Consider the following 16,780-nt stretch of genomic DNA (forward strand, 5'->3'; position numbering starts at 1 on the left):
AGTTTAAGATAGGAGGAATGGATGGAAGCAAGTAGTGATTTACAGTTTTCTAGAGATTCTGAAACATTTTTTGGAGGGTATATGTTATCTCACCTAGACTGGATAAAGAGAAACAAGGTGGTGATTGCCAATAGATACAATGTAACTAGAATATGTAACGCAATGTTTAAAACAAAAATCCTCAAATACATTTACAAATTTACTTTATATTTCCAGGGATAGAAATGTCATTTCTTTGAAAATTTCAGATGACCACGTTGTGCCAAACTCATACGAACCATTTCTGAAATCCATGTGAAAAGATAACAGTAGCGAAATTGCTTATCCAGAATGTAAGAAGATTGCAGCATCAGCTGAAAAGTCCGTCTGTGACAGGCTTTTCACATCACCGAGAGGCAGAGCCCCATGCTGGGAGAGGCGGAGGCCCCCGCTGGGAAATGCTGTCTGCACATTTGCTGGGTATCTTGTATTGCTGGGCTCTTTGTGTTTTGTGGTACAAGCCTGAAGCAGCAGAATATGTGAAATGAGGACAGGTATAGTAAAGATATCTTGTAGCTTTTGGTTGCGCATATTTAAACTGCTTAGAAACAGTAGCTCCAGGTTCATGCCTTCTGTCCTTTTATGTGTTTAATCAGTTACAAAGCATATCTCCGCTTTGTAAAGCTATAACTATGAGGCTGATCTTTACGTTGAGAAAAAGGGACATATCAGACTCACTGTTATCTCGAGTCTTATGCATATGAAACAGTGTCTAGTGGCTGGAAAAGATCAGTTCCAGAAAGACTGTTTCTCCCTAAGCTGAAATCCTCACTGTAAGTTTAATTACATGGCGCTAAGCAAAGACCCTCCTGTCCAGCTATAGAGGCAAAAGAATTTTCAGAGAAAGTGACGTGTGAGGACTGCTCATCTGAGCTCTCTCTAGGGAGAAAGGGGCTTGGACATCTCCCGCTATGTCCTTCCCCCATCTCAAGACTTTGATCCAGAGGAAATGAGATGACCAAGGTAGAAGACAGAAATAATTTTATAACAGTGGAATCATGCTCTACATGTAATTCCAAAAAAGGAAAAGAGTATTATATTAGTTATGTTTCCTCTTTTAGTTGCAAGTAATAAAAATTCAACTTGAACTGGCTTAAGACAATAAATGTATTGATGCCAGGGTACATGATCAAGCAAGGCCAGGTCCTAGTATGCAAGGACTGTCATCAAGCACCTGGCATACTCCATCACTGGACTTGTCTTTTTCTTGGTGTTGGCTTTGTTCTTAGGCTCTTCCCAAACAGCCAAAGGCTTATGTTCTACCACCTTAGCAACACTGGCAGCCTGTCTCTTTTTCCCGATAGATTCAGGAACAATTCTCAAGTCGATGCTCATTGGTCCAGATAGGGTCATATACCCACCCATTCCTGAACCCAACATTTACTCTGATTGGCAGAACCTGGGTCATGTGCCCACTCTTTTCCTTCAATCAAATTAGGCTCAACCCCAACTACACCAATGATCTAAGAGTATGAGAGGGATGGCACTGTTAGTTATATAAAGAGCAAAAAACCCGGAAAACTTAAACAAGTGGAAAGACATTTTTTTTCTTGGATAGAATAGCTTAACCTCATAGAAATGTCAATTCTCTCAAGTTACTATATGAATTTAAGGCAAGCCCAATAAAAATACTAATAAACTTTTTCCCTAGAGTTAGACAAATTGAACCTAAAGATAATTTGAAAAATAAATGAGCAAGACCAACTAGACAAACCCTAAAATGAAAAGAAATGAAAGAAACCATACTTTATTCTCCCATTAGAGATTTCAATATTACCTATTATAAACAATACAGCAAAGGGGATTCTCTATGTGTATTCTTGTGTATATATGCAAGACTTTTCTTTAAGGTATCTCTTTAGGAGGGAAATTAGAGGGTTTAGGGTATGTTAAATAATTAAAATTTCTTAGTTCTAAAAGTTTAAAAACTTAAGCGCAGTGTGACAAAGATATTTTTGTATAAATGGTTTCCAAGTACAATTTATATGGTTATCAAAAATACTGAGAATAATAGAACCCACCCCACAGAACGAGAGTTGAGAGTTGTGTTTACTCAACAATTAACATAGTAATTATATTAGAGAAAATCTGACGCAAATGGGCATTGTGATGGTGTTAACTGATCTTCCAATTTCTCTTTAGCAGGGAAGTCATACAACTCTTGGCTGACCCTTGTCTCCTTCAATCACCTTAGTTCTTTGTGGCCCATGATTTTCATTCTGGTCTTTCTCCCATTCTTTTTGAATTGATTAGTCCCTGAATCAATGCCTTTAATACTTAAAAGAGTTCTCAGACTCTTTGAGTTCTATAAAATTCACACTTGACTGAGTTTTCTGTTTCTAGCATCTAACACAGTGCTTGGCAAATAGGAGCCCTTCTGTTCAACTGAAGTCTTCGTCAATTATAGTCTATAGCTCTAACTATCCCTGACCTTATTTGCATATCTCCCTGCAAAGTTCTGTACTAGAACTTTCAATGCGTGTTTGGAAATAGTATTGCCAGATGGTTCCAACAGAAACACTAAGATCACTTGAGAAAAAAATAATTGACCACAAACCAAAATTACACACGCCAGGAGGAGCAGTTTGTTGCTGATAATCTGTATTACATCTTATGCTTTATATTAGGTAGTTTTAGTCAAATATTTGTTTTTCAAAAACATACTCTGCTTTCAAACAAGTGGATAATATATTCTAAGAAAGCAAAATTTATTTTTTTGAGCCAACACTTAATCTGCTGTGTTAATTGGTCCACGTATTAACCATGACCAGCACTGGTTTTGTAGAGAAACCTCTCTGAAGTTCATTCCAGGACATTTTTCTGAGAATTATGTAAACCAGAATGGCATTTTACAGCTGAACTTATATTTACCAGGGAATTTTAATGTTTGCATGTCTTTATATGTCTATTAGTTATCCTTTACTGTGTAACAAATTACTCCAAACTTTAGGGGCTTTAAGTAACATTTATTATCACTCAAGACATTTATTATTTTTATGGGTCAGGAATTAAGGAGTATATTGGCTGGATGGTTCTAGCTCAGGGTTTCTAAGGAGGTTGACTCAATTGTCATCTAGAGTAGCAGCCATGTGAAGACCTAACTGGGATAATTTCAAGGTGGCTCACTTATGTAATGGGCCAGTTGGTGCTGGCTGTTTACTTCTTGCCATGCTTCTTGGCATCTCTGAGAAACTCCTAGAGTAATGGTCTGTAGGAGCATAATCCCCTGTGGCAGCATACCACAGGCCCCATGTGGAATTTTCAAAACATCACCTCTTGCGCTGGGATTCTGAGAATCTACTTACTTGTTCTGAAAAAGATAGTATGGGAAAAATTTAGAACTAATACTGTATGTAATAGGAAACATTACATCTATGTCATGATTTTCTGAAATGAAAATCAATGGCCTTCTGTCTAACAATTTTTGGGTGTTATCTCAATATCATCTGGAGATAACCATCCAGGAGGTGGGTATGATTATTGTCTCCAATTTACAGATCAGAAAACTGAGAGCATGCCTGCTCAGGGAATTGCTCCATGAAGCTAAAATTTGAATGTAGGTGGTTGACTCTGAAGACCGTGGTCTTAAAAATCAAGCTATACTGTTTCCTCTTTGGGTAGTATTTATTTACAAAATTAAAAACTCCATTTTATTATGAGAATTTTGAATGTATAATAAACAGAATAATTCTATGAGCCTACATGTACTCAACACCCAACTCCACCGTCAACTAATGGTCTTTTCTATCTCATCTACACCTCTCTCTCCCTTGTTTATTTTGAAGGAAATCTCAGACATCATATAATTTCATCCATAAGTATTTCAGTATGGCTTTCTAAAAGATAAGGACTTTTAAAAACTTAAACATTACTAGACAAAAATTAATGATCACTAAGTCCTTATTATCATCAAATTCGGTCAGTGTTCAAATTTCCAAGTATCATTCCTTTTTTTAAAAAGTTTTCATTTTGAATCATGATTCAAACAATGTCCACACATTGTGATTGGTTGATATCTCTTCTAATTTTATTTTAACCTACATAGTCCTCTCTTTTTATTTTTTATTTTTGTGATCAATGACCATGTATTTCCAAGACTTGACTATTATAAGCAAAGCTGAAATAGTTTCCTTGTGTTTATTTTTCTGGGACCTGATGCTTCATGTCTTCATCTATTTTTTATTGAAGTTTATTTTTTTCAAACTGATTTTAACAGTGCTGTACATGTTAAAGAAATTACATTGTTTTCTGATATATATGTTATAAATATTTTTTTTCCCAGTTTGTTGGTTATAGTTTGACATCTTTTGTGGTGTTCTTCTCTAGAAAGTTTAAAATTTATGTGTGGTCAAATTTATCAATGTTTTCCATTGTATATTTTGTTTGGCATCTTGCCTAGAAAAGCCCTTTCTATGCCAATATCATGAAAAACAAATCACATATGTATATTTCTAGTACATTCATTTTAAAAATATTTAAATCTTTCATTTTCTTGAGTTTATTTCAGTATAAGTGATCTAGCTTTACTTTTTTCAAATGCCTGCCAGTAATTCTAATGCCATATGTTAAATGATCCATCTTTTCCCTAAAGACTTGATATGCCGCCTTTGACACACTCTAGATCAGCATGATATTTCTTTTTCCCCTCTTTTTTACTTGCAATTTATTTGTTAAAGAAGCTAGGTTTTAGAGTTGCCAAAAATATAGATTTGTTGATTGCATATCTAGAGTGTCCTTTAGCATGTTCTGCTGTCCTCTGTCTTTCCTGCAAATTGATGATTGGGTCTTGAAAGTTGATTGGATTTATTATTTGGTTTTGATTTTTTTCAGCAAGACTACTTCATAGGTGGTGGTGTAGTCTTCTGGCAGCAGGAAGATAGCATCTGGATCTTTCTCTTGTGATGCAGCTGTCATTGATAATTGATGTTTAGATTTTATAATTCATTACATGTTGCAAAATGATAATATTCTAGTACTGTGTCATTCCTTCTTTATTTACTAGCTAGCTGAGATACGTGCAGAAAGAGAAACATCCTTTGTCTACTATTTTGTTACCCAGTGGTCCAGTTCATATAAGAAAGGGAAGACACATGCTAGATAATTTTTTAGTTATCAGTTTTCAAAATAATGACTTAGCGTATCTACAGGATGACTCATTAGATTTTTTAAGCATCATTTTTAACACACGGATTGAAACATATTGATGTTTCAATCCGTTAAAGCTATTAATCTTATCGTGCTCAAATTAGCCCATCTTCAGCCAATGAAAACCTCTTTAAATTGGTTCCAGAATCCTTATGATATGACTCTAGTTGTTTTTAAGAATTTTGGGGGGACCGGCCCAGTGGTGCAGTGGTTAAGTTTGCATGTTCCACTTTGGTGGTCTGGGGTTCGCCGGTTCAGATCCCGGGTGCCGACCTACATACACCGCTTGTCAAGCCATGCTGTGGCAGGCCTCTCACATATAATGTAGAGGAAGATGGGCATGGGTGTTAGCTCAGGGCCAGTCTTCCTCAGCAAAAAAGACGGTAGATGTTAGCTCAGGGCTGATATTCCTACAAAAAAATATTTTTTTTCCCTCCATAAATATGAGAAAATGTTCTAAGCTTGTCTTGTGTATCTTGTGCCCCAGACTTGGACTCGGGCATTTCCCCAAGAGTGTTGCACAGAGATGCAGCAGGATGTTTCAAATTTTTGAGTGAAACACAGCAAAACTCAGCATCTACTGGTCAGGACATGAACTACCAGTACCAGGTAGTTTCTATTTTCAACATTGGAAAATGCTATAATGTTTTCAATAATGGCATATATTTGCAGTGCTAGGTTTTTGGTGGTTGCTGGGATAAGAAGTAAGTGCCTCTGGAAACCAATGTGGAACAGGAAATGAAGGTGGTGTGTCCAATCTGATTCCAAGGTTGAGAGGCTGTACAGACCCCGACAGGGGCAGATACCCTATTAGTAAGTAGTTGTCACTGCTAGGGACTGGAATTTTTTTCCATTTATGTGTACTATTTTTTTTTCAAATGGCTGCTAAGTTGTTAGGAACTAAATACTTAAATTCTTTGGACCTAACTACTTAATAAACAAAAGATTGCATATTTAACAATTTTTTATCTAAGGTACCGCGAAAAAGCTACTGAGACATCAAGGCACTGTGAACTAAGGAAGTTTGGGAGCTTCTGGAGTAAACTCTTTTGGTGTTTATCTGTATGTGGCTAAGAGTTCTCTTACAAGAAGTGCCAGCACTACCATTTTAAAATTTATTTCTACTTGTCTTATAAGTAGCATCTTTCGTCTGTGTTTGCTTTGTAGCAACTCTTCTAAGTCACCTGCCCAACATTTGAGGGTTAATTTAGCTAAAATGAGATAATATGATACAGTTGAAAACAGTCCCAGTGCGAGCCCAATGAAACATTAGAGTTTATTCATTTGTTGGGACTTTAAGTTGCTTTCTCTAACAATTAGTATGTGGTGCTGCATTACTCCAGGGGCTGATTTCCTTCTTGAAGAGCCACATCAGCAAATTTAATTTCAGATGCATCTGGCTGCTCTACCAGGCACAAATTAACAACAGTATATTACAATATACTGAAGACAGATGAACAAGTGCGGGCGCCACTGTTGATTTCATGAAACTCCCACTCTTTCCTCAAGACATTGTAGGAATTTGATGTGCACATGACCACTCAACGTACAGAACAAGGCAGGTGCCAGGGTCAACTGGTATATGACATAATAGCAAGGCTTAACTACTTTACTATTTTTCTTTAGATAAAATAGAAATAATATTTCTAATTTGTTTTTGGTGAGGAAGATTGGCCCTGAGCTAACATCGGTGCCAATCTTCCTCTATTTTGTATGTGGGACACTACCACAGTGTGGCTTGATGAGCCATGTGTAGGTCCACGCCTGGGATCCAAACTTGTGAACCATGGGCTGCTGAAGTGGAGCACAGGAACCTAACCGTTACTACGCCGTGGGGCCGGCCCCAGTAGTTCTAACTTTTCTAGAACTTCTGGACTGTATTTCCTCTCTTTTGAGACCACTATTCTAGAGCACTTAGTTACTGCAGGGTGACATTTTTGTTGCTACATTTCTCCCTGAGCTAAACCGATGAAGCCATTTATTTGCTGGCAGCTGTGGCCAGGTTTGACCATTTCCTGACACTCACCTGACAAGAAACCTTGTCTGGCTGTTTTGTTCAGAAGCAAGTTAGATGGCCTGCATTTTTGAGTTTTCATAAAAATTGCAGCAAAATATGGCCCCGTGACTGAGTGGTTAAATTTGCATGCTCCGCTTCTGCTGCCCAGGGTTTTCCTGGTTTGGATCCTGGGTGCGGACATGGCACCACTCGTCAGGCCACACTGAGGCAGCGTCCCACATGCCACAACTAGAAGGACCCACAACTAAAATATACAACCATGTATTGGGGGGATTTGGGGAAAAACAGAAAAAAAAAAGAAGATTGCCAACAGTTGTTAGCTCAGGTGCCAATCTTTAAAAAGAATAAATAGTGTTGAGTAGGAAGGTGGTGGACAGTGATGGGGAGGGGAGATTGAAATCTTAAATAGGGTTTTTGGGGAAGTTCTCACTCACAGTATAACATCTGGGTAAAGACCTGAAGAAGGTGAAGGAATGAGGCAAGTGGGTGAGTGGGGAAAAGGCATTTCGGGCAGAAGGAACAGTAAGCGCAAATGCCCTAAGGCAGGGGCATGGCTGGTGGGCTGAGAAATAGCATGGAAGCCAGTGCAGCTGGTATAGAGTGACTGAGGGGGAGACTGTTAGAAGAAAGACTCAGAGAGTAACACTGGGAGTGTGTGTGTGTGTGTTTGTGTATGTGTACATGGGCGATGTAGATGGCAGGGAGGGGGGAGTGCAGTAGATATATAGAGAACTGTTGGCCACTATAAGAACTTAGGCTAAGAAATTTACCCATTACTGCACATGAGATGGGACACCAACAAAGAGTTTGGAGGGGAAGAGCAGCATGATCCAACTTATGTTTAACAAGATCACTCTGGCTGCAGTGTGAGAAAGGGCTGCAGAATGGCTTGAGTGGAAGAAGTGAGACCAGTGCAGAGGCTTTTGCAATAACCCAGGAGAGAGATGATGGTGAATTGGACCAGGATGATAGCAGGGGAGGTGACAAGAGGTGGTGAGATTCTAGGTAGATGGATGGATAGATGGGTGAATGTAAGGTATGACCTGAGCAACAAAAATGTATGGAATTATTGCAGGTTGAGATGAGAAGACTGAGTGGGGCAGGAGAGGAAGATCAGAAATTCTAATCTGGACTTGTTGAGATGGGATGCCTATTAGACACCCAGTGGAGATGAGGAGAAGGCAGAAGTGCATGAAAGTCTAGAGTTCAGTGGAGAAATCTGAGCTATAAATTTAGGCATCATCAACATACTGATGTTATTTAAAGTCAAGGGACTAGATAAGGTACCCAAGGGAATAAATTATATAGTGTAAAGAAAAGAGCTCCAAAGATGTGGGAGAGAAAAACAAGACATTAGCATCATACCAAAGTAACACAGGAGACAACTTGAAAGAGCTGGAATATTTGAACAACAAAATAAATAACATAGTATTAGATTATAACCCAAAGCATAAAATAAGCATACATGAGTCCATACTGATAGAAATAAATGATTGAATGAATGAATAAATAAGTAAATAAATGGAGAAGAGATGAATTTTCTTTACAAGAGAATTCCATTATATATAGATAGATAGATAGATAGATAGATAGATAGATACTCTCCCCTTCAGGAGGTGGAAGCCTCCCTGTTTTGAGCATGGGCCAGACTTAGTGACTAAATTTTAAATCATATTCTATAGGAAGAGAGAAATAATAACTTTACAGTAGAGAAACCTGGCAAATGCTGTAAAATTGTCCCGGGAAACACTGGGAAACTGACATAGATCAGAGGAGACAAGGGAGACATGACAAACAAATAAAATATGGTACCCTGAATTGGATCCTGGAACAGAAAGAGGATATTATTAGAAAGACTTGTGAAATCCAAATAAATCTGGAGATTAGTTAATAGTAATGTACCAAGATTTTTTTTTTTAGCTTTGACTAATGTGCTATGGTAGTGTAAGACATTAATGATGGAAGAGGGGCATGCTGAAACTCTCCGTATATTCTTTTCGACTTTACTATAAATTTACAATTATTCCAAAATAAAAAGTTTATTTAATTTTTTTAAAAACTGGGAGAAAGCGAGTATCTCTTCTCATTTAGAAAAAGCTCTCCCAAGCTTGTCTATATTGGCTGGAGCTCTGAAGTTTCCAAAGATGTTTGTTATGGCTCTGAAAATAACCTTGGACAGCACACCAATATGGACTAGATAACCAGAGCCAATGTGAGTTGCCTTGGTTTACAGGAGACTTGTTGCTTACGAAGAGAATAAGTTAGGTAGACTTGAGCTTGACCTTGCTACATGTGAACTATAAAAAGGAAAACACCAGCCCATCCCAGGGAATAATACGCATAGACCTACTGAGCCTGAGGAGCTGGGAAGAGAAAAAGGAGCTCCATATGGCTGGCTAACGCTACTTACCACATTCCTCATGCTCCCACTCGATTGTGTGTTTCCCTTGATGTGGGCCCACTTTTTCAAAGCTAGAATTTGAGTAATTTAAACATGTTTTAAGTGATTTATTTTATATCTTGAGCATATGTCACCAATATTGTTCTAGTAAGTTATACTGATTAATTTATCCTTTCTTTTACACATAAAATATTTCCTTTCATTAAAACAACAATTAAAAACAACAACAAAAAGATTGAACATGGTATGAAAACCTAGGGACTTCTGAAACTTAGTACTAATAGGGCATAGAATATGTTAGTAAATTCAATTTCTAGTTTCACCACTGACCCTCCACATGATTGTGAATTTGTTTTTCCTATTTCTTCAAAGTCTTTATTCTCAGATTATTTTTGTTCTTGTTATAAATGATAACTTCAGGGCATGTCATGTTCCCATGTGTTTGCTCAATTTTATCATTAAGCACAACATTTTTTACCATGCTTAGCTGTATAAGACACGTATCATGTTCTAATTTAAAATCCCTAAGGGCATGTCCACCCTGGAAATTGTATTATCTCTTGAGAGAGTGCCATTTCATTCTTTTAGGATTACAAAAACATATTTTTGTAAACTTCTATTTTAAATTATACAGTGTCTGTTGACAGTAGGGTGAAAGGCAGTGATGTCACCACTGGCTTTAGGATGACTCCCTTGGCTTAGATTATCCTTGACATTTCTAGTTTGTGGCTTTTTTTCTTTAACAAAAACTTTTTTTTTTGCCCTTTCTAGCCCATCACCTGTGAAGCTGGTGGATAAACTGAACCTTCTAAGGTAGCATTTAGCTAGCATTTTTCATATCCTGGGCAGAAAAATCATTGCTAATTTCTACCCCTTTCACATCTCAATCTGTGCGAATACCCACCTGATACAGGAGATTCATGAGTTCAAGAGAGGAGCAGCACACTGGAGTCATCCCCATCGATCAATTCACGGGAGTAGATCAAAGCGTGACCTCAGGGACTTTGTATCTGAGTTCCAGTAAGGGATATTATTTTAAAAATGATACATATCTCTCAAAATATAAATTTCTAGTGACTTTAAGGAGGTCTAAAGGAAAAAGAAAAAGGTCAGCTGGAATACAGACTTGATTCAATGGCCAAAGGACATTTTTGAACCTGTGACTTTCACTTAACAAAAAGTTTCTGGATTTTAGGATCCTGCAGAATTTCAGCTCCCTCTTTCCCTCTAGGCATACTCCTATACATCCATTTAATTCAGATGCTGAAAAAAAAATGGACAGAATCATTGTCCTTTCGTCATATTTTTAAGAACAATTAGAAACTGTGTTTTTTCTCAGGGAATGAAGAAGCTGGAGTTTCCCCGGCCTTCAGGGCCGGTTTCTGATTCATAAAGGATCTCTGCGCTTTGAAGGTTCCCATTTATCATGTCCTAGCAGGGGGTTGGCGCCACGAAGACTCCCACTCTGGTCACTCACTTGTGTAGAACCAGTAATACTTCTCCTTTTTGGTTTACTTTTAGCCAGAGTAGGAGAATATGACATCATTTGAATGTGCCAAGAAAACTGTTAGGAAATGCTGTTTTGGGTAGCTTAAGTCGTCCAATTTTTATCGAAACATCTGTTCTGTGTTTGGATATACTCATTTATTTTAAAAGGTGAATGTTTATTAACAACCTTGAGAGAACTGAATAAGAATCATTGGCTTCCATTTAAAAAGATTTCCATTCAGTCACTTTGAGTCCTGTATTTAGAGGATTTTAATAAAAAACATATTTTGAGGGGACAACCCTTTGCCCTCGTGGTTAAGTTTGGTGCACTCTGCTTTCGAGGCCTGGGTTTGGTTCCCTGGTGTGGACCTATACCACTCATTGGTGGCCATGCTGTGGCAGCAACCCACAAACAAAATAGAGGAAGATTGTCACGGATGTTAGCTCAGGGCCAATCTTCCTTAAGCAAAAAGAGGAGGATTGGCAACAGATGTTAGCTTAGGGTGAATCTTCCTAAGGAAAAAAGAAAAAAAAAAAAATATATATATACAGAGTTCAGGTTGACTAGTAAGTATTAAAACTCCCCTTAAGATTTCAGATAATTTTGGGGTAATAGTTAAAACTCGAAATGTAACTGAAAAGGTACATTTTTGATATTACAGCTATCCCTAAACTTTTCAGAACTTTGACATTCCAGTTTGGCTATCCTGTTTTTCTGACAGATTTCTTTGTCTCCACCAAGGTGAAAGTGCCATGTGGCATGCACATTTATTTTAAATTAATGTAGATTTGAGTTAATTTAAAATTGTGTGAAGCCTATTGTTCAGAGAAACTTCAGGGATTGCAGAATCAAGGTGGCAATTAGCAACCAATTTTGAACCCTCATCGAGCTTCATCTTCTCATGCCAAATCCCTGGGTTTAAATGAGTAATTTTGACAGAGGAAGAATCAGTATTCCACAAATACATGAGGAAAGACTACTATTGCTCAAGTGTAATTATCAGGACTGACATAAATACTTTAAGTAACAAAACTCTCTCTCAACACTATCAGCCCATCTTGTATTTGAAATTCAATTTGTAGGTAAGGAAAATTAAAACGAAGATGAGAAATGGCATGCATTCTAATCTGCCATCAAGGTTATGCAGTAGTCAAATCCCCTTGTTTTTTGGTTTCATAATATACTCTATCTTTTCTAAAACTGGATTATTCCAGCAATACAACTTTATTTTCTAAAATGAAAGTGTTTATCAAGGAGGCGGATTTCTCTTTGGAAAAAAAACTTGGAAGAAAATATTCGAAAAGAAGAAAATCAAGTTATAAAAGATGAAATAATTTGATTATCCAATTTAAATGTTTTGGAGTCCGAGCTTAATCTTTTTCTTTTTCTTTTTTTTTTTTTGCAGTTAAATTAACCTATTTCTTTTGCTGCACATCTTATTGGAGAAAATTACTGGGGCCGGCCCCGTGGCCCAGTGGTTAAGTTTGTGCGCTCCACTGCAGGCGGCCCAGTGTTTCGTTGGTTCGAATCCTGGGCGCGGACATGGCACTGCTCACCAAACCACGCTGAGGCAGCGTCCCACGTGCCACAACTAGAAGGACCCACAACCAAGAATATACAACTATGTACTGGGGGACTTTGGGGAGAAAAAGAAAAAAAATAAAATCTTAAAGAAAAAAAAAAAAAGAAAATTACTAACAGTCAGAAAGTCCTGGGGTGGGCCCGGTGGCACAGCGGTTAAGTGCCCACGTTCCACTTCACCGGCCTGGGGTTTGTGGGTTCGGATCCTGGGTGTGGTCATGGCACAGCTTGGCAAGCCATGTTGTGGTAGGCGTCCTACCTATAAAGTAGAGGAAGATGGGCACGGATCATAGCTCAGGGCCAGTCTTCCTCAGCAAAAAAAGGAGGATGGGCAGCAGATGTTAGCTCAGGGCTTATCTTCCTAAAAAAAACAAAAAGTCCTCATGGTCCTTAACCATGAGCTCCTTGCTGTAAAGCCTGTTTTCAGGTACAGCAGCGTGACTTGAGGGTTAGAGATCATTGTTATCAATAGACCAACCACAGGAAGTTAGAATTTCTTTCTTTCTTTTTGTTTTTTAAGGAAGATTAGCCCTGAGCTAACATCTGCTGCCAAACCTCCTCTTTTTGCTGAGGAAGACTGGCCCTGAGCTAACATCCATGCCCATCTTCCTCCACTTTATACGTGGGACGCCTACCACAGCATGGCATGCCAAGCAGTGCCATGTCCTCACCCAGGATCTGAACCGACAAACTCTGGGCTGCCAAAGTGGAATGTACGAACTTACCTGCTGCGCCACTGGGCTGGCACCGGAAGTTGGAATTTCTACAGCTGTTAGAGCTCCATATGTTTTTTTGCTTTAAGTCCCTGTGAGCTCAGAATCACAGTGTGACCTTGGGCAAATAGCTTAATCTTTCTGGACATCATTTTACTCCAAGACTCCTCACTAAGGTGCTTTCCATTTCTAAAATGGAGTTGATGAATTCTTTGAATACAGAAAATTGACAGGTCCAACTGAATTATGGGATTCATTCAATCATTAATTAATTAATTAGGTTTTTGTTTATTAAAGAAATGCATTATTCAAACAAAATACTCTATTACCCAAAATAGACTATGGTCTGAAGGGATCCTTTTAGAGTTTGGAACAGGGAGGGGTTTCTCTCTCGAAACAGTCCAGACATGTTTCTAATGTAGTGGAATAGAGCGCTCGTCCAAAGGCAGCCCTCTAAGATAAGGTCCTCCTACTTCAGTTCTTTAAGAAAAATTATCAAAAAATTGTAAATAAGGCAAAGGGATGGCTATGCGTCTTTCAGTGTCATATTGCAACATTGTCTAACAGGTCCACCCAAGAATTGCTTAATTCTTTTGGGGGAATATCCTTTTGTTTCATATATTGTTTGCTATTTATCAGGGCCCATGTTCAGTGAAGTTTCATGTTAATGCGCAGAGTTTTGCCTGGTAGAGATGCAAGTGGCTTCTGTCTAGTAGAAAATATGACCCCTAAGGGTAGGGCTTTATTGCTTTGTAGAATATCAACCAGTACTCCAACATTCTTCCTTCAGTTTCTATATCTACTTAGTTCTCTAAATGCTCTTTGAACCAGCTTCATCATCCTGCTGGTTCCCTCATTAATGAGTTATGTAAATTTTGACACACTTTATAAGGGTCATAGTTGTGACATTAAGAAATTTTTACTTTCACAGTTTCCTTCCTACTGCCACACCTGGAAGAGTAGAGGATTTCCTAAAGCAGAAACATTTCTAACTCTAAATACTGAGCTCCTAGCTTTTTGGATTTCCATTCTTTTTTCTTCTTCATCTGTGTCCTACCTCCCTACTTCAGGCTGTCTGTTGTAATGATTGAGTCCAATTACAGTACATTATTGGGTTTTGAGGCTTAAACATTTGTGCTTTTGACTATTTTCAAGTAACTTAACATGGAACAATTTGCAGTTTTGCTGAGGAGTGAATTTGGGTTGCAGGCTTTGCAATACTGATGTGCTGGAATGACTCACAGAAGGAGAGAGGTGTCCAGCACAGCCTCTGAATTTCAACTTGGCTCTGTTGTTCTATACTCCTTAGCATGCACCCGGACTCTCCTAAAATGATAAAAACTTAGTTTCTTAGTGTAAAATGAGCTATAAAAGAAAATCATCTGCTAGTGTTGGTAATGGTAGTAAAGAGAGAGTAAAGAGATCTAAGAAAGCAATCATTCTTAGCCATAAGCAGAAGTTTTGGAGGTGCAAAATATACTGTCAATTCAGTTAATTCAGCAAAGAAGCATGAAAATGTTTATCTGTCTTAATAATCAACCACTGAATTAAAATAATATATTTTATTCTTATTAAGTTGTCAAAATTTAACCAGTAATGTTGGTATTTCAACAGTATGAGAAAGGGTTGTTCTCACTGGAAAGAATAGCAACACAGTGGAGGGTTGCTGAGCTTGTATTCATAATGTCTGAGTTCAAGTTTCCGCTCCTCTACCAATTAGCTATAGAACCTATACCTAACATCTCTGTGTTGTGAATCCCGGAGGACATTGTTTATTGAATAGGTCACATGAAGTTCTAGGTTTTGGTTAGATCAGTGAACATTACAAAGATCTCTGCTCTCAAAGAGCTTTCGTTTTGAATGGTAGGAGGGAAAGGTAGGGAGAAGGGAAAGAGAGTGAATAGACAATAAAGGAATAAATAAATGGTCAAAACTTTAAGATGACAAATGACATAGAAAATAGAAAGAACTAGAATAGGGTAAATAGGGATTGGCAGGACGTGTGTGTGTGTTTGTGTGTGTGCATGCAGTTGTGTTGTAGTGTGTCGTTGCAGTAATAAATAAGGTGGTGAAGGTAGGCCTCCGTGATATGGTGGCATTTGAGTAAAGACATGAAAAAGGTGAAGGAGTTAACCAAGCTGGAAATAACATCCACATAGAAGGAACAGCAAAAGTGTAGGTGCGCAGGTGGGAGCTTGTCTGGCCCATGTTCTAAAAAGAAGAAGGGACCAGTGTGCCTGGAGTGGAGTGATCAAGGAGGAGAGTAGTTGGAGATGAGGTCGGAGAGGTGAGCAGATGGTGTTGTCAGTCCTCTAAGGTCTTGTGAGCCATTATCTTTTGCTCTCGGCCAATGGGGAGACAACCAGGGACTTTGAGTAGAAGAGTGATATAAGAGTGTTTTAAAAGAGTCACTGGGGCTGCCATGTTGCGAGTAACTTGTAAAGGGACAAGGTTGGAAGTGGAGAATTACTAAGAGGCTATTGCAGTAGCTAGGTGGGAGATGATGGCTTCAATCAGGTGGCAGCAGAGAATGTGGTGCAAAGCATTCAGATTCTGAATGTATTTTGAAAGCACAGCCAGCAGGATTTGTGGTTGGATTGGATGTGGGCTGTGAAAGAAAGAGATGAGTCAATTAGGACTTCAGGGTTTTCAACTGCTGAATGGGAAGGTGGAGTTGCCATCAACTGAGATAAGAAGACTGAGGGTGAAGCAAGTTTTGGCAGTAAGATCAGGAATTCAGATTTGGGCATGTTTTATTTAAGATGTTTACTTTATATCCAAGGACGGACAAATCTGGAGCTTGTGAGTGTGGTCTGAGTTGGAGATACATATTTGGAGGTCAGCAGGATATTGCTGCTGCGATCACCAAAGGAATCAGTGTAGTTAGAGAAGAGAACAAGACCAAGGACTGAGCCCTGGGACACTGCAACATTAAAGAATCTAGGAGAAGAGGAAGGACCATAAAGGAGGTTAAGAAGGAGCAGCCAGTGCATTAGGAGGGAAACAGGAGAACGTGGTGTCCTGGAAGCCCAGTGAAGAAAGTGTATCAAGAAGGAGGGAGTGATCACCTATGCCAAATGCTGTTGGTAGGGCAAGCAAAGGAAGGCCTGGGCTGCTGGTTTGGGCAACATGGTGGATGTTGTTCACATTGTTAAGGGTGGTCTACATGGAACAGTGAGGCAAAAATCTGACTAAATTGGTTTTAATGGAGAATGGCAGGAAAGGAAATACAGATAGCAGCTGTGGATAACTTTCTGGAGGGGTTTTTGTTCAAAAGGGAGGGAAAAAATGAGATAATAGCCCATGATGTAAGTGGAATCCAGAGAAATTATTCTTTTTTCTAAATGTTTTTTAAAGATGGGAGTAACAGCAGTGTGTTATTTATATTTGAATGG

The 16,780-nt window shown here is 38.5% G+C and overlaps 1 long non-coding RNA gene across 1 annotated transcript; it reads left to right on the forward strand.

Annotated features, from left to right (window-relative positions):
- Positions 1–216: 216 nt before the first annotated feature.
- Positions 217–12,782, forward strand: LOC138918805 (uncharacterized). Its single transcript, XR_011428575.1, has 2 exons — positions 217–533; positions 12,497–12,782. It is a non-coding gene; the product is annotated as an uncharacterized lncRNA (long non-coding RNA).
- The last annotated feature ends 3,998 nt before the right edge of the window (positions 12,783–16,780 follow it).

Source organism: Equus caballus, chromosome 18, assembly GCF_041296265.1.
Source record: "Equus caballus isolate H_3958 breed thoroughbred chromosome 18, TB-T2T, whole genome shotgun sequence".
NCBI lineage: Eukaryota > Metazoa > Chordata > Mammalia > Perissodactyla > Equidae > Equus > Equus caballus.